This window comes from Numenius arquata, chromosome 1 (assembly GCF_964106895.1).
Source record: "Numenius arquata chromosome 1, bNumArq3.hap1.1, whole genome shotgun sequence".
In the NCBI taxonomy this organism is placed as follows: Eukaryota; Metazoa; Chordata; class Aves; order Charadriiformes; family Scolopacidae; genus Numenius; species Numenius arquata.
Genome location: NC_133576.1, coordinates 61508156 through 61526490, shown reverse-complemented (window position 1 = coordinate 61526490; position 18335 = coordinate 61508156). Strand labels below are relative to the sequence as shown.

The 18335-nt window shown below is 37.8% G+C and overlaps 1 protein-coding gene across 2 annotated transcripts in view; it reads left to right on the top strand.

Moving 5' to 3' along the window:
- Positions 1-18335, top strand: part of TBL1X (transducin beta like 1 X-linked) — a 201419-nt gene that overhangs the window by 81196 nt on the left and 101888 nt on the right. Inside the window, exon 1 of one of the 2 annotated variants that reach the window (XM_074147980.1) lies at positions 11899-12122. The exons of the other annotated variant lie outside the window; for it this stretch is intronic. The gene's annotated coding sequence lies outside the window, so the exon portion shown is untranslated. Of the gene's footprint in view, positions 1-11898; positions 12123-18335 lie in introns of those variants that run through there. 2 annotated transcript variants of the gene reach the window in all.

Genomic DNA, 18335 nt, shown 5'->3' with positions numbered 1-18335 from the left:
AGCAATGTTTGTTTATTGGCTGTGACAGCCCTGCACAGTGTGGGGTTTTGTACAGAAGCCCAAGTTAGCATGGTTAGCAAAACAGTGCCGCTTCTTTAGGGCATTGCTTTACCTGGGCCAGTTATACTTTACTACAGGAGAAAATAAATAACGTGGAGCATAGCGTGTCTTGCAGTATTTAATCTAGTATGAGTATCTCCTTTGCAGTGTGGCCTGGAGACATATGCATTGTTTTGTTACACTTTTCATCTACCAGATCACGTCCATCCCATATCTCTGATTTTATTCTTACATTTTAACTTCTGGGGACAAGTGTTACCTTGTATCTTTTTTTCACATGGATTTGTCTAGATTTTAATACAATCTTGCATGGAAGACTCATGGTTAGGATTCCTAGGCAGCAGCTTAATACAAATAACAATACATTATTATTGATCAAGGCTTCCTGTCTCCTGTTATATCTTGAAAATGGCTGGCTGGATTGGATGCTTCTGAACTTCTTTATACTGATATTCACTGGCTTGTAATTCTGAAGAGAAGAATAAATAATTCAGATGAGGCTAAGAGTTTTTGTTTATCTTTTAAAAAAATGTTCCAACAAAGTGGTTTGAGCATTAAGCCTATCTAATGCAATTCCAAATATTTTAAAAATAGAAAACTTACGAGATAATGTTATTGATGTTCTGTCTTGCCAAGTAAATATTTCAGTGGACTAATAATGTGGAGCTCCTTTGGAGGGATCTCTGCTGGCATTTTCGTTACACAATGTGAATGCTAGACTGCTGATGTTAGGCCCTGAACCTACTGTAAAATGTTTACAATTTTGCATTCTCTGTGTTCTAAAAATGGAGCAGCTTTCACAGTCTTTTATTCTCGTATAACTTCTCCCTTTCCACACAATCAAACCCAGAAATCAGCTGCTTGCTTTACTGGGCTGACATGCACGCTGCTTTATTTTTCAATTTCATCAGTAATAGGCTTTTCCCGGATTGTAATAGTGCTCCATTGACATAATGATGTTGGTCCTTATTCACACCAAAAATCTAGTGAAGTCTCTCTATAGATTTCACAGTCTTTACAGTAGGATTATGGAAATGAATAAAATGATTCAGATTAATAGCTTTAATTTCTCAGCACTTCATTCTATGGTTTCTTGAAATGGAGTATACATTTACAATATTAGTTTAGGATGTACTGAGTCTCCCTGTCTCATGTATACCCCCTCTGGCTTCTGTGTTAGCTGGGCTTTGAAGTGATAGTATACTGCATGCATTCTGGCTTCCATAGAGGGAAGGGAAGAGAGAGAGAAAATTCTCTTCAGGATTTTTAAACCCTCATCAAGAGTATAGTATTACTGTATCTTCAATAATACTGAAAGTCAGGATGCCTTTGCATGCCCACCTGAATACAAAACACGGATATAAAAATTGCAAGGATTTGTTGAAAAACATGCCTGTGAGCACAATGTTGAAACCCCTCATGGGGAAGGAAATTTCACTGTCATCTCTCCCTGCATTTCATTGTCCTCTTGCCTGCATTTGGCACCACTTCTGGGGATCGGCAGCGGGTGTTTAAATGAGGGAGTCTGAAGCATACGCAGAGGACCAAAAGTCATGAGGATGTTGACAGCTTCAACACAGAGTAGAACTTAACTAATATTCTCACACAAATGGATTTTCCCAGTAATGTTACCAAGTAAATTTCATAGTGATGCTCATGTGTGTATAGGGTTACAGGAGGCCTAAGCAGTCTGCAAATGCATTTTCTTTTATTTCAAGTAGCAGTTCTAGATTGAGAACTCCAGAGATGGAGCTTGCTTTCAAGTTTGAACTCTACTCTCTTTAAACTGATGGGAAAAAGCCTCAACAAAATTACAAAGCACGTGTGGTTTGGTTTGGTTTTCTCTCTTTTTTTGGTTATGGGATTTTCAGTTACTCTTCATTTTGTTTGCCTGCGTGTTGCATTCTTCAGTCTAGGTTTTGAGACTGACAGCACATCCCCAACCTTGTGTTGCTGCCGTGTTTTGCAGTTCAGTTTGCTGTCCCCTGGAAGTGTGGCTACCCTTTCTGGCCTGGTCTACACCACAGGGCTCTGCTGACGAGGAGTCGACTGGAAAGAGACAAAAGGGCTGTCCGCAGGGCCAGGAAAAGTGCCGGCAGAAGCCCCATCTGCCAAACTGTGGGTGCTTTTGTTATTGTACCTAGTGCCATTTGGGAAGATGGTGGGTTCTTGATGGTGAAGAAACACTTCTGACTCATGTGCACAGCATCTCTGCTAGGCCAAGACATGCTTTCTAGTGGAGGCAGGTCCTCAGATCTGAAAGTCAGACCTACTTTAGAAAGTCTGGCTACCAGATTTTAAGCTGAAGTGGATATGTTATTGTGTTTTGCCAGTGAAGTACTGTCTGGCTTCCATCATTTGCTTTGGTGGGAGATACTTTGCACTGCTGGTGTCAGTCCAAGGCTAAAGGTTATTAACACCTTCTGGCCCCAGCGGCGTATCCACATTAGCATTGTGCTATTAGCAGCAGGTAGCTGAAGGCTTTTTGACTTGTATGGTTGCGGTTTCAGACAGGATTAGGCTTTATTATATTGTTTGTGTACAAGTACAAAAAGTTTTATTTCAAAAGGCAGCATAAATCTAAGTAAAGGAGGCCACTTTTATTGTAATGTAGCTACTCAGGGTACTTTGTTGATGTATACACTTGGGAGAGGTTTTGTTTGTTTGTTGGTACTTCTGTGTAGCCCTGAGCCTGTGAGGAAATAAAGCTGAATTGTACTTTTTTCTGGGGCACAGAGTTTTAAACTAAGGACGCTTAGCAAGTTACCATGGGCTAACAAGTTATTTCATGTCGAGGAAAGAGTGCTAAGTTATTTTGCGCTACTTTTTATGTACCATGAGCTTAGAATATCTGCATAGATACACCTCTCTATTCCTACAAGTAGTAAGTTATAGAATGTCAATGGAACATCAGTTGCTAAGCCTTAAAATACAGTTCTGCCTTGGGATCCAGCTTAGGGAGTCGTGCTGCAGTCAGTGATAATCACAACTGTACCCATGCACAAAAGGTAAAGAATGTACATTTTCCCATTTGTGACAGGGAGCAGAATAAAATATTTTATCATGGGTGTTCCAAGAGAAGGTATCTACCTGACTTTCTGATAGAGTTGGCAGTTAAAAAGTTGTTTTTATCAGTAAATTGGACAAATTTGATCTGGAAGTAGCAAAACACAGAAAGCGTAGAGCACAATAATGTTGTCACTAGAATCAGTTTTCACATTAAGATTCACAGACCTGGATTTGGACCTTAAATTCACCAGTGAAAATCTGGAATAGCTTAATCTGTAATTTGTTTGATTCTCTCCAGACATACTTTGCTGGAACTGAGTGCAGCCTCAGCCAACCCACTCCAGGCTAAATTGTTCACCTGTTTGTTCACCTATGCACGCGTTCATCTACTCACCCACTGACACAATTTCCTATGAAGCCAAAAGACAGGGGCACTTTTTATAAAAACATGGAAATCTTGAAATTCATAACTTCTGACAGCCATGACAAATAAGCGGCCATATCCATTACCAGTCCCCAGAGTTATCTAGTATCCTTTCTTTATGTAATTTCTTACAGTAGTTTTTTGTAGGTTTGTTTTTTTTTTGTAAAAATCAATCTTCTTTTTACTTGTTATTTATTATTCATAGCATTAATAAGAGTTCACTATTTGGCTTTTATTTTCATTGGTGTCTTGGATATTTTAACACAGTGACGGTGCTTGGTTTGTTTCCTTGCTGTGGATGTTTTTATGCTTTTTTCACTATATGTTTCCAGTTTTATCATCTGGAAATATTATTAAAGATATTATATACCTTTTCCTCATCCAAAGACATGGTGCATCTGTTGACCTTCAGGGCATATTGCCGGGGCCATCTGGTTTTCAAGGGAAGTGGGGGTCGACAAGGAATGGGGAAGGATTTAAGGCAGAAGGAGATATTAGGTTACTTATTTATTATTTGATTAAGGTTTTGTTTTGTCGAGGGAGTAGACTGATTGGTACTTTCTTACAGTGTTTGACTTGCTGTAGTCTTTATTTTTTCTTGGGTGGGTTTGTTGGGTTTTTTTATGCTATTGTTTTGAAGTGTCGCTGGCCTGGGGAAGCTCTGTGTGCGTGTGCTTCTGTGTATCCAAATAAACAAAACAATGTGGCCCCAAACTGCTGTGAAGTGTTGACCAGTGCTGCCTTGTAGTCCATTAGCACCAGGATTAAATGACATTGTTTTGGATGCTGTTCCTAGACTGTGTTCATCTCTCAGTTGGAGAAAATGTTAGTGGCCAGTGAAGAATCAGCAGGACGAGGTACAGCCCCATTTGAATCTGGGAAAGTTCTCATCTAGAACACGTTTGTGTTCTGGAAAAACACTTTTCCTTCAGTTTTTCAGAAAGAACCTGATAGTCTTTTTTTAGTGAATTCTTAGCACATGTATAGGAGATACCATGTCATTTCTGCTCGTAGCTTTCCAGAATAAAGGAATCTGACATGCATGTGCAGGTCTCACTGGGGGCTAGGGGCAGAGCAGAAAAAAAAGGAATGTCATCTTCCCTGTTTCCAGTACAGCCACAGCAATTGCTGTTCAGTGGTTTTGATGCATAGTTTAATGTTAAAACCTTCACTTTCTTTTACTTCTCTCTTTTCTCTAGTGCCATTAAGAAACCATTAGTTGGCAATACAGGGTATAAATTGTTAATTTCTTGTGTTTTGTCAATGTATGTCATATATCATACCATGAAATATAGTGCATAAAAAGCTTTGATTTTTCTATGCTAAAAGCTGTTACAATTCAGTTAACTAAAGCCTTATACATGAACTGAAAATACAGCACACAGTTTTTTAGAAGGAGAAAGAAAAGTTCTGAGTAAATTTACAGGATAAAGTTTGTGTTTCAACCAAAAACAAGAAACAGCTAGGGTGTAAGAGAAAAGTTTAAACTCACGTTATAAATAATGTTCTTTATTTTAACAAAGAGCTAATTTAAATTAAAGCAGAACTTCCCACATCAAATTATTGCGTCTTCATATGTGTAAGTTCTTAGTGATCTGTTCAAAACCCAGAACAACCATCCCTGGAGGAGGTGGGGATGGGGTGGGTGTATGGGGGTAATTCTAGGGAAAGTTTTCATCCCAGTGCTTCTCTTTACTGTGTAATCTGCTGTAACTGACCCCTTGTAAAACAAAATCTCCCCCTAGTCCAACAGCTCCTGCCCCTGTGCACATCTTCTGATAACCTGCAGCAAACCAAGTGGCTGGGTTACAATTATGGGAATATGGCAATCTCATCGTATGCTCCTGTACTTAATAATGTCCACACCACTTATTAAATACTCAATTTATTGTCAATCTTCTCAAGGGATTTATTTCTCCATCTTGGCCACTGTGTTTTAGGAGGATATAAACCAATTGAGTACTACACTTTCCTTACAAACAAATCAGAATGTATGGAGAGGAAAGAGTAGAAGGAAAGAGTAAAATGCACCTTTGTAATGCTTAATCAGTTCTGCCTGAATTTGAAGTACAAAAATAGGGGGTGGGAAAAAACCCTAACTTCTGTGAAGAAAGAGAAAACTCAGTAATCACATTAGGAAAGTTTGCTTTATCAATTGTGATTTCTTGGGGTATTTAATCTTTATTTTAAGTGTTTTTTTTCAGTCTGATGTGTTGTTCCAATCTTGCTCCTATGCCTTTTCTCCAGTTTCTTTTAGATAAGCTGTAAATTTGAGAGTGAGGCAAAGAGTTTTTAGAAGTGTGCTGCATATGTTAAAAGCTTGCTTTGATGTTTTCCTTGTAACCCAATAAAAGCGTTGCAGAGGTTTACCTAAGTAAAACTCTCTGACTGTGACCCGTCTCACTTTTTTTTTTTTTTTTTTCTTTTTTTTTGGAGGAGGGGTTAACTAATCTTGATTTTGTTAGCTATTGTGGAACAGCAGAGAAAAAAAAAGTTAGCAGGCTATTGTCTTTGCCCTGGGATTTCCGATGTCCGTGATCAAAAGCCTTTCTCACAAAGCCACACATGGGTTCACAGAAATTCCACCCAGGGCTCATAGCTGCCCGAGTTAGAAAGCTTTCAAGACTGTGTAGCTTTTCTTAGGAAAACATGTTAAAACATAAAACATCTGTCAGAAGAGCTCTTTGTTTGGAAAGCTTCTTGAAGCACACCTTGGAATTTCCTTCCTTGGTGGTAGTGGGTTTGTGTGGTGAACATGAAATAACCAGGAGTGGTGTCACCTGGGTTCAGCATCTGAGGGGGATGTGGAGGTGTTCGAGAAACTGGGCTTTCAAAGGGTTTCATTGTGCCATAAAACATCGTCCCAATACACTCTGATGTAATTACAGTTTTTGCTTTTTTTTAACAACATACAGTAAAATCAGACACAATAAGAACATGAACAAGCAGGGAATCATGTTGTGTTCAGGAGAGCATACAGTACAAAAAGATTGACACTTAAAATTTTATTTTACAAAACTGAAAGCCCATACTCTAGATTAATTTGTTCAGCTCTTATTCTGTGGATTAGATCCTCACATTCTTTGTATTTTAATGTGCTGAGTTCCTATGTATTGCTTTTTTATTCATGCAAAAATGCTTATGGAATTGTAAATTAAATTATTTTCTGGCTCAGGCATCAACTAGATCGTTAAATGAATTCCAAGTGTAGAGCCAAACCTTATCCTGGCTGTGTCTGTAATGTTAATGGAATTACAGCAGGTGTGGTGGCAAATTTTTTTTACGTGGAAAATCTTGATTACTTTGGTTAGTCATAACAGAGAAAATCTGTTTGACTTTCAAGTCCAGAATGAATTTGCAGGATGTGAATCTGGAATAACGCTGGTAGGCTGAACAGATTCAGTGACAAGTCACTGGAGTCCCTTAACTATAGCCATTCTTCCCATTCATTTTTGAAGGCATGTCTGAAGGAATAAAATGGTTTAAAATTCTATTTGAATTTAAAGAGTGATATTTTTTCTCATTAGAATAGCATGTTTGGTTTTCTTACAAAAGCAAGGTTTTTCATAGAAAACGTTCATCTTTTTTAAAGTTCTCAAGAAGAATACAAAGGACCCTAGTGAAGTATCTCAATGGAAGTTTATAGGAAACATTTTCCTAATGAAAAGCATTTCCAGCATTAGAAGAAACTTCAAGACTACTGTTTGAAAATGTAGCAGTAGACAAGGGCACTAACATGCAAGTAAGATAGAGGAGGCTACGGAAGGACTATGAAAGGCCTTAAAAATGGAAAAAAAAAAAAAAATGTTTGCATTTGAGGTGAAAGTGTGATTTAGTGGTAGATTACTTAGAAATGTTATGCATAAATTTTGTGATTAATGAGACTTGCATTCAGGTTTTATATAGGCACTGGAACAGGTTGCCCAGAGTCATTTTGGATGCCCCATCATTTGAAGTGTTCAGGGTCAGGTTGGATGGGACTTTGATCAACCTGATCTAGTGTAAGACGTCTCTCCCCATAGCAGGAATGTGGAACTAGATGTTCTTTAAAGGTCCCTTCCAACCCAAACCATTCTGTGATTCTAGAGAAAAACAGAGATCCTTACATAAATTTGGAGGTATTTCCAGATGGAGATCTGGAATAATGTTATTAAGGGTTACAAGTGTGTGTAACAAAACAAGATGACTGTGATGTTGACAGTACTTAACAAAAGTAGTGGGGTAGCAAGAAGGGCTACAGAGCAAGGAGAGAAAGAGTATTGAGTGTTCAAAATCATTCTGGAGTTGACAGCCAAAAGTCCTGATCATGTCAGAAGTGGATAAGGATTCTGGTTTTCAGTGGAGAAGAGGCAAGTCTGGAGCACAGAGTATCTGTTCATAAGTGATAACTAAAATCACTTTTGAATGAGATTCCCTTGTGAGTGGAAAATAAGAGAGTCAAGGACAGAGCTCTGTGGAATGAAGCATATGTGGAATGAAGTATATATATTTTATGCTTCATGTGGAATGAAGCCCACATGAAGCATAAAATATAATTAATGGTGAATAGAAACATTTAAAACAAAGAGTAATTCCATATACTTTAAGAAGAAATTTAAGAAATGAGCAGTTTCTTTTTCAATTGAAGTCATGGTTATATGGAACATTCATGTTTCAGTCAATGTTTTGGATTTGTTTTTTTTTCCAGTAGGATCAAATTTCAAAAGTAGAAAGGACAGTGTACTAGAGTACTTGAGGAAAAGCCCACCATCTTCTGATACACATTTTACATCTGCAGTTTATGTTGTTTGCAAAGGAAAAAACTGTCGGTTTACCATTTATTGAGTTAAATGATACACTGAATTGAATTAAATCTCCATTAAACAGGAAGGAATTTTGAGCAAACCAGTACGTTTACACAAGAATTTCCATTAAAACCCATAGATACTAACAGTGAGTGAAATAAACCGTATAAACATGGAAGCAGAGTCACTGGATTTTCAGGGTGATTCTGCCTCTCTCTTTTTGTTTGAAAAAAAATATAAGTACACACACGCATATACATGAGAAAGACAAGTAGAAGACTCTATTTCTAGTCTCTTAGCTGTATCCTTGTTACGTATTAACATAGGGTCTTTTGGATGGGATCGTCTCACCTGACTTCCTGGGTTACACAGCCATCAGGCAACAGAAGTGTCAGTCTTCCTCGGAGCCAGCCCTGACCCAGGCTTGGGTGCTTCCAGCACACGGTCTCTCTTCTTCTGGGGCAAAGTCTCACCCACCAGGTGTATTATGCTCCAGAAGTGCCTGTCTCCTGACTTTGAGAAGACCCTCGCTTGGACACATGTCTATATTATCTGTTGAAAAGACATCAACCCAGCTGTTAGCTTCTGCTGCGTTTCACTAACCTAAATGATTGACTCCTTATCATCCCTTAAATACTTAGTTTAAAATATAGCTGAGCTTGCATTCATTTTGTATGTATTTTTAATCAGCTAGGACTGCTGGCCAAGTTTTTTATTTGTCATAATTGATATCTGATGTTATGATCTTTCTGAAATTAAAGTAACCTGCTCTAAGGTACTTGCTAAGAGAAGAAAACTAAGGTAAGTTTTAAGGCACAGAGAAGAGACTGAAGTAAGAACATGGGTTCACTGTCTAAGAGATCCCAAAGCAAACAATACTGGAAGGGTATTGAGTGAGGTCAGTGTAGTCCTGGGCGGAGCTGTGTAGCTTTAGGCATGTTTATAACTAATTTTTGAAATACTACAAGTGTAGCTCACATTATAAATAACCATATGTTCATTAAATAACTGAAGAAGGAAAATCTGGGAAAAGTTTGTCCAGACATTTATAACTTCTTTTAAAGGGCAGTTGATTTTTTCCATATGATTTTCAGACTAAGAAACTATTTTCATCTTTTGAGGCTGCTCATTGTTGTTGAGAGCTGCAGTAAAAGAAAAGAGCAAAGTTATCATCCAACCTTAAATGCAAAACATGAAAACATTTGGGATTTAAGCTGACTGTTGGTTGCTTGATATAGCTTTTACTTTATAGCAGAGGTCTATAGCAAAGCTTCACTGAAAACCTAATTTAGCTTTTTTTACCCAACTCCAAAGTGGTGATTGAATGCCTGAACAGAGAGAGAAGAATATGCGTTCTGCCTGCCAAACTGAAGAGGAGTTGTTCAATACGTATTAGGCAACTCATCCTCATCATAAAAAATGTACTGTTTCTCTATTTCAAATTTTGTATTCAACCATAATATAGATGTATACAAAAAAGGATAAGCTTTGTATGAGGAGTATACAATGAAAGTGAATTCATAAAGTAAGAGCAAGAGTAGTTCACAGTGGAAAAAACTGGAATAGATACAGATTACTCTGCAGACACTATTGTAAATGTCAAGTAGAGTTTGACAGCTGGTAGGTTGGAGACATAATTAAAAAAAAAAAAATCCCTACATGTACAGACTGCCTTTTAGCGTGAAGAATTGGCACACAGCGAAATAAGAAGGTGAGTGGCATATGGGGGATTAAGGCAGCTGAGTTCTAGTGGAAACTGGAGGCAAACAAATAGGCCTTCAAGACAAAGACAACTGTAGTGGTAGCGCTGGTGGTGTGTATTTGTTGATTCATGGCATAGCAGTCCACACTAATTAAAGGAAGGTTTGTCTCATGCGGTTTCCCATCCTAACCAGAGCCTCTGTAATAAAGAGAAGAGGAAGGTGTCCAAGGAAAACTGTCTGGAGGAGGGACGAGGATGGCCATTTAATAGACCGCTCCGTGTCACAGTCCATTTTGATGGAAGGGAGAAATAAGGTTTTTGTACACCGACCTAAATTGTTAGACATTATGGTCAGTTGGGTTAAATAAAGACATATAGGGGAAATCTAATTTTAAGCAAGAATTAGCATTTCTGTCAAATGTAAGTTTTTTGAAATTACTTTGCATTTAGACATCCTCTAAAGTATAAATAGAAAATCAAGTTTTGAAGGTGGAATACTTGTGCTCTGTAAATATTATTTCTGTATATATTTATTTTTGGCTTCAGTTTAGATTACAAATACAATGACACTTGGCTGTGACCCTACAGGGAGAGAGATTAGTTCAGTGATGTAAGCTATTTTGGGAACTGAGCTGTGCACTTATTTCTGTGTCTTTGTCTTTAGTCTCTTGCTTGGATTTCTCTGGATGCTTTCACTGTAGTTGTACTTAACCACTTCCATTTTGCAAGACATGCTTTTTAATCAACGTTCTGCAAGTCTAGCAGTATTCCCTAACACAGTGCATCCACTCCAGATAATTGCTGCATCATGAGGAGATTCTGTCTCTGTCTGATACAGGTCAATGTAAATCTCTTAAAAGTAAAATATTTTAATTTTTATTAGAAGTGGAACAGATTTTCTTTGCAATTTAATATGAAATAAAAACTCATGACCTGGAAGTCCCATTAAGTTCTACACAAAATTGAGATCTATTGAGTCTTGAATTTATTATTTTCATTGATCTAATGAAAATAATATTCAGACAGTATTTGCTGCTGGAGTTTTAGAGCAAGTCATCAACTCAACAGTGAGAAGACAACAGTGAGAAGACTCTGCCTATGCACCTGGGCCTAATGACTGTAGTAAATCCACATTTTGCAACTGTAGACTTTCCAGCATGTAAAGGGCTTCTCTTCATTTCTGCTTATCAATTTAGTGACTAGCTTAAAGATGAGAAACTACTTGGGAGATTACTAGGCAGGAAAGCCCCTACTTTACCCCAATTCATTAGAAAACCAAGAAAGAGGGGCTGAGATCTGTTGGTCTTAAAATCTTGGAGGATATAGGGACCAGAAATATTCAGTTAATTTCACTAGTTATAGGTAATTCCTCTTGTACGTATTGAATTGGTTCAAAATGAAGAACTGTTTTATTAAATGTCATGCACATTTTACATCCATTTTAATAACTGCTAAAACATTGTTTCAAAAGATGTTATTGTGTTTAAAAGATGGAAATTTTTTTACATGTTAATTGAAGTTTAATTTCCATTTTAAAAAAATATGACCCTGTATAAAAGAAGGGATCAGTCATTACTTTCAAACTAAATGGTGTATAAAAACAGTAAATGTGGGTTAGCACAAATTATTCCATGGGCATGTATGGAGCATGGCTTCATGGTAACCAGGTTTCGGTATTGAGTTGGTGAAAAGATTGTATTTAACTGTATATTAATCACCATGTACTAAGAAATTCTGAAAAAAATAACTAAAAGGTCAGTGTTGTAAATGGTTTTGCAGCCCCAGAATCTTTTTGGCCAAGGTCCACAAAACACAGGGTGTTGGCTGAGATGAAGCGGGCGAGCTCTGGGAGGGGGAGATAACAGCAGCAAGGCACCGTTTGCACCCCTTCAGAAGGAGGTCAGGCTGGGCATACAGCTAAGGCTCAGGCCATGTAGCAAAAACCATGGCCACCACTTCTGCCTTGCTTCCTTGCACACCCAGAGGTGCCCTGTCCCTCCTGCTAGTGCCTTCCCTGGCCGATTCAGCAGCGTAGCTCTGGCACACCACCATCGCTTCTCCAGCTTGGGAGCCAGAAGGTGGTCAGTCTTCCTTGACGCTAAGCAGTTCTGGTGAAGGGATTGAAGAAACTAAAAAAGCCCAGGTTTGTTTGAAGTTGTTTTGCTGTTATTTCTGTGATTGATGAGTGTGCACTGTGTGCTGCATGGAAGATGTTTTCTGGGTCGTTTTGAGGGAGGTGCTAGCTGGAGCACACTTCCTACAGCTCGAAGCAAATCTTGGTAAGACAAAAAAATAGAAACGAGTTATAAATTAGATATAGAACATACAGTTTCTGTTCACATTACCAGTAGGATTGGGGGGAAAATGCTGGTCTAGCTTCTTGCAAAATTGAATTTCAGCTAAAGGCTTCAGAAAGTATAACATCAAGAATAATCAGTTACTTAGTAAGTGTTTTCCATTTGAAATGCTGTCTATTCCTCTTTACTCAGAATTGTTATTTTTACAATATACAAAGGTTAAAGTTGAATTAGTGTGTTTTATAAATACCAGATCTTTAAACATGAAATGTAAGAGGCCATCCAGAAGAGAAGAGTGTAAAGAGTACACGGAGTCTTCCACCTCTATGTCAGTGGCTTGATGGTATTGTTGTCACTTTTAACTTACATATTTAACCACCTGAAATTGCTGCTGTTTGACTTGAGAGTTCATTTCCTGGCCTCGTAGGAAGTTTGAAGTGTTTCTAAATTTGATATTGGAGTATTTCATCAGAAAGGAAGAGTTGTTGAAGAGAGTTGGGAACTGCGTCTCCTTTTCTCTGGGTAGATCAGAGTGTAAGCGTGGTGGCAGGGCAGTGTGGGGAAAATCTACACCCCTTCATGTGAATCTTTCCTTTGTTGGGACACTCAGCCTAGGATTGCTCTTAACACCCTATTGATTCATTGCAGGACAAGAAAAGAATGAAAAAATACATGACTTATGGCCAGTTTAGACATTCTAGAAACATTCCTCAAATTATTGGAAGCATAAGTCTTCCTAAGTGTTTTGCACTGAGCAGAATTCAGATAGTATTTATTAAATGTCTTATTTTGTTTATCTTTCCCTTTTGCAATCATATGGTAAAAGCTTCAGAAGTGGTTTAATGCAGTCAAATTTTTTCTGTAAACTGAATACTTTAATTATGTTGGTGCTGAGATGTTTCTTCGATCCCCCAAACCTGTGAAGATAGGGAATTTAGGAAAGAATGGAAGGAGAAGTGACTGTTGGTTGCCATTATTGTGTCACAGTTCTCTCAGGTTAATTTGTATTCCCCCGTACATTTGTGTATGTATCATGTGTTCACGAGTCTATGTGCATATTTGGTAGGGCTTGTTGTAAAATACAGGAAATTAGTCTTCTATTCTAAAGAGGAAATCTCTTTCTCTAGTGCCGTACCCATTCTGCCTTGTGCAACAGTTGCCCAAACCTAATTCCCTTTTATGTGATATTGATTAACAGCCATGCTGAGTCTAGGACTGTCAGAAGGACTAAAGGGTATTTAATTACTCAGCTAGAATAAAGTAGAAGATAGTGCAGCAGCAGCAGCTGTAACATAAGACTTTGGCACTTCATCTCCAAAATATAAAAATGCTTCAGTAATAACCCAGCAATTCTGTCTCCCTGATTTGAAGGAGATTCATAGAAGTCCAAAGACTAAATGTTTGGAGAATGTAAATGAGCAATGAGCTTGTCCTCAAGATCAGTGCATACTTTGGGTATGTTCTTAGGCGCAATGCCAAGTGATTACATTCGCATGAAAAGAACACCATTTTACCAGAGGCACAATATTCCTAAAGTCAGTTTTTCAAAAAGGAAGAAATGTGCAAGAGTGTTTCTCTGGTTAATTTTTTGATAGCTCTATCACCTCTACAAATTGGATTTATGTACATGTGTGTGAAGATTTCACATTTGTTGAATAAACGTTTGTGAAAATCCCCAGTTCTCATGCATAGCTTCGATATGAAAATTTATTGTAGATGTATTCACGTTTGTCTGGGTTTGGATTTGGGCTGGGTTCAAAAGAAGGAATTGAATGCTAGAATTTTTTTTCATGCTTAGAACAAGAAATATAAAAATTAAGGACAGGGTTGTGTTCAACTAATAGAATTAAGATAGCTAAAATCACAGTTGGGTATTTTGTCCCATAACATTACAATGATACCTGACACAAATCTACAGGAGGATTTTTCTCTCTGGTCTTAAATTGCGGGGAGTATGCATTAATGTTCCACTAAAACACGTCCTGGTGTGTCTCGATACTGGAACCACCAGGAGGTCCCAGAGCTGTAGGCTGTTGGGGGCTGGGAGAGTACCACTGTGTCCTTGCTTTGTTCATACATTCTTCATTAGATATCTACTTTTGCTATGGTTAAAGAAGAGGTACTGGCTAAAGTGGATGTTTAACTTGATCTAGTAAGTCTGGGTTTATGGTATTTTAATTTTAAAATTGTGTTTAAAAAAATTTAAATATTGTGTATATTATGCAGAATTGTTTTGTGGAAAATAGATTAAAATTTTGAAATGCTTGAAAAGAATGACTTACATAAATTGGAACACAAATACACTTTTCGTATAAGATTTTAAATTACATTTTGTCTGGACTGAACTGCAAGCAACATCTTTATAGAGTGTTATTTCTTAAATCAGACAGTAACAATAGTCTTGTTTGGATTTTTGCTAGCAGGGAGCAGTGGCAGCCTGTCCCAGAGCTGTATGTTTCTGTCTTTAACATCCAAGAGCTTGGATGTGATATCATTCGTTTACTAACTAACATAGAAAACACCAGTGTGCTGATGTTTAAAGGGGTTTGGTTTTATTTACATGTGTTCATATTCAGTATTCAACTATGGATGGATTTTTTTCCCTTGTTGTGGGGGAATTAGGGTAGAAAAGATAGGAAAAGAGGATCCGATAGCTAGTTCTCAGTTTTGGAAATTATTATTCTTATGTTCGTCTTTAAAAATAGCCCTCCTTACAGATTAAGGCTCATCAGAGCAGAATGAAGACAACAGAACAAGCAGGTGCTGTACTTTCTTGTAAAAGAGTTTACTGCCCAGCCTTTCCACTTCACAGAATCACAGAATGATATGGGATTGGAAGGGACCTCTGGAGATCATCTAGTCCAATCCCACATCTTTTATTCCCAGTCGTGTTAATTTTTTGGAGTTTTTAGGAATGTGGATGGAAGGCAGCTCTCCGCACCAGGGTGAAACCGGATCAGACTGTGTAGTTACAAAGCAGAGCAGAAAGAGCGAGTTTATGGGAAAAATCAGTTGTTGGTGTGCCGAGTACAAATTAAAGTCAGCTTGTCGCACTATTTGTTTAAGAGGTGAACTTCACTGTTACTGGCGAATAGATCACAAACCTAAATAATGTCATTGTTGTACTCATTAAAGCTGGAACAACAAAGTAAACAGTGTCACAGTAGCACAGCTGCATGTCTGTGGGCAGTCTCTTCAGAATGAGATGAGGTAGTGCTGTTAGAAAATATAAATTATTTTAAATTAAATCTTCGTTGTCTCCACAATTAGACCTTAATTAATTGGTATGTGATCAGGATAGCGCAGGCCAGTTGCTAAATCTCTAGAGTGGCTGATATCTGTCCTGCCCTGTACTGCCCAGTCCTTTAGTATTTATACATGTCTGCATGGATTTTTTTAAACTGATAATGGACCTACAATCCAGGCGGTAGTTCTGTCATGTCACAAAAAACGTCTGGTTATAGAGCAATGTATATAAACCTCTACATTTAATTTGTATTGGATAGCATTTTCGGAACAATGGTTAGAAAAAGTTTCTCAACAATATCATTTATTTACTAAGCATCACTAAATGCACAGAAGCACTTGGTTCTATGTATAAATTCCATATCATGATAGAAATAAGTCTCCCAATGCTGTACGTTTCAGTTCAATTATTATTGCATTTATTGAATGGTTCAAGTTACTCAGCCTTTGGCCTTGAGCCGTAGCAACATGCCTCAGGTGGTAAGTAAATTGCCTACAAATGCGCTGCTTGTCGTGTCTTCTTGCTTAATTTATTCTTTGGAATAAGTTTAGTCTTATAATAAGCAGGCACATCACGAAGCAAAAAAGCATTAGACAGGGACGAAATATTAGCCTTGTAAAGCCCTTCCCAACGTTGAGTCACTTGTCTTTCATAGAAAGTAATAAATACCAAAATTAATGGCATGCTTCTGCTTTAAAGAATTTTGCAAAATGTTTGCATCTGTCAGCAGACTCCTAATGAAGTGCCACTTCGCTAACCCTGAGGTGGGTCTGCATTGCCATCTGATGACAATATTTGAGCCCCCTTTGCATGGGGAGGAAGAAGTGAAGTGCGTTGGTGGAGGGATTGCCTGTACCTGAAAAATCACCAGTGAATTAGCACATATTCGTCACCTTTAATGGTAATGACAGTCTGGAGTGTGTTTTTAGAGTCACGGAGTCAATACAATGCAATTTTTATGATGGTTTATTTTTAACCTGATGTTTCTGAAAAGTCACACCAGTGCATCTTCTGGAACCAAGGTACTTTTTCCATCTGAAAACACCCTTCAGTTACATAGTTTCTAATAGCTCCGCAGCTCATGAAAAAATAAAGGAGACGCAAAAAGATCATTTAACTGCCACATAACGAACTTTGGTCTTCCAGAGTATACATTGCAATTCACACAACAGGGAAATCACTCAGATATCCACTATGGTTTATGTTGCTAGAACCTCGTAACAGTATTGCTTAATGATAGATACCTTGATACATTGCTCTTCTTACATTGCCTTTTATTAAATCGCAGTATATCTTACTATTCTTTGGTGCATGACTTCAGGTTTTAGAATGAACTGTCATTTTGGATGGTACAAAATTATTTATCTGTTGGCTCTTTAATGAGACTGTATGCTATTATATCTTGCTACATCCAATAAAACCAGAATGTATTTGAAGGTCTGTATCTCTGGTAATTTCTATGGATGATGGATGCAATCTTATTAAACAGTTGATTTCTTTAATAAACTTCTAATACTTTATGCCCAGAATGGCAAAGTGTAGTACTTAGTGTCTTTTGGTGCCCAAGCCTGGGCTGCTAGAACGTGCCGTCTAAATAAATTAGACAGTATGAAGACCCTTGAAACCTAGTAGAAAATCTTTTAAATTTAGTGATGAACTGGTACACACCAAATTTCCAAATTCATCATGCTTTTTGGTAGTACTCATTTCATAGTGTCAAATCTTGGATGAGTTTTTATCTTGTGAAATGTGAGTCAGTAGGGCCTGAGCCCAAATGAGTTTATGGACTAATTTCCAACCTTAAAATGTGGCAAATATCATGCTCTCCTTTATTTGTTCCATTTGCAGTATTTCTTCACAAGTCTGTCCTGTCTGCCCTTTGCACAAGCAGCATATTCAGGTTAGCCTGTTTGAGAATAAATAAAAAGGATTTGTCACTTATAGTCCTTTTTGGTGGGAGTGTTTTAAGGAGATCCGTTGGGTATATGTGGAATGGTGACTTTCCTATATAGAGCATTTTCCATATTGTGACCATTAGCAACCACAGATAAATTTAATCATACCACTCAAAAAATATGGAAAGCTGTGCAGAATACTAATAAAGTGAATCATGGATTTTTAAGCTCTCAGAGGAGACTCTAAAAAGAAATTGATTAATCACTGTGTTGTAACAATATAACACCTTGAAATAGACTTTTACTTGGGTGAAAGGTATAAGATAGTGGTTTAGTATCAATACTGGAAGGCAATAGGCTCCATAAAGCAGTTCTCGCTCAGTAATGGGTTTGCTGTTATGTTAATCATTTTAGGATCACTTAGGATTTCTCTTACGTTCATCTTCTGCTTAACTTGATGCACGTGTATATATGTACGCACTCAGCGCGTGAAATCCTACCCCGAACTTCACAGGGTTTTTGTTAGTTCACTCGCCTATGGCAAGGAAATGAAAGCTGCTTTAGCTGTTTTAGTAAGAAAAAAAATGATGTTGAGACATTTCTCCAGACCTTCCTACAGTTTTCTTTCCAGCTCAGGGGGAGAAAGTCATGTTCCCACACTTAGATGTGAAAAGGTTGTGTAGAGTTTTAATGTATTATAATATTAAGAACCATGGCATATGCTTCCAGAAATCTTGGTGCTGCAGCCAGTGGGCCCAGAAACACAAGCATGGTTTTGCAGTACAGCTTCCGACATGAAAGCTACTCCATCACACAAGTAAATCCTGAGCCATCTTGCTGTGGAAAACTGGTAATTTATTCATTTTTACATGATTTCTTCCTTTTTTTCTTACACTTTTTCTCCACAAAAAATATGG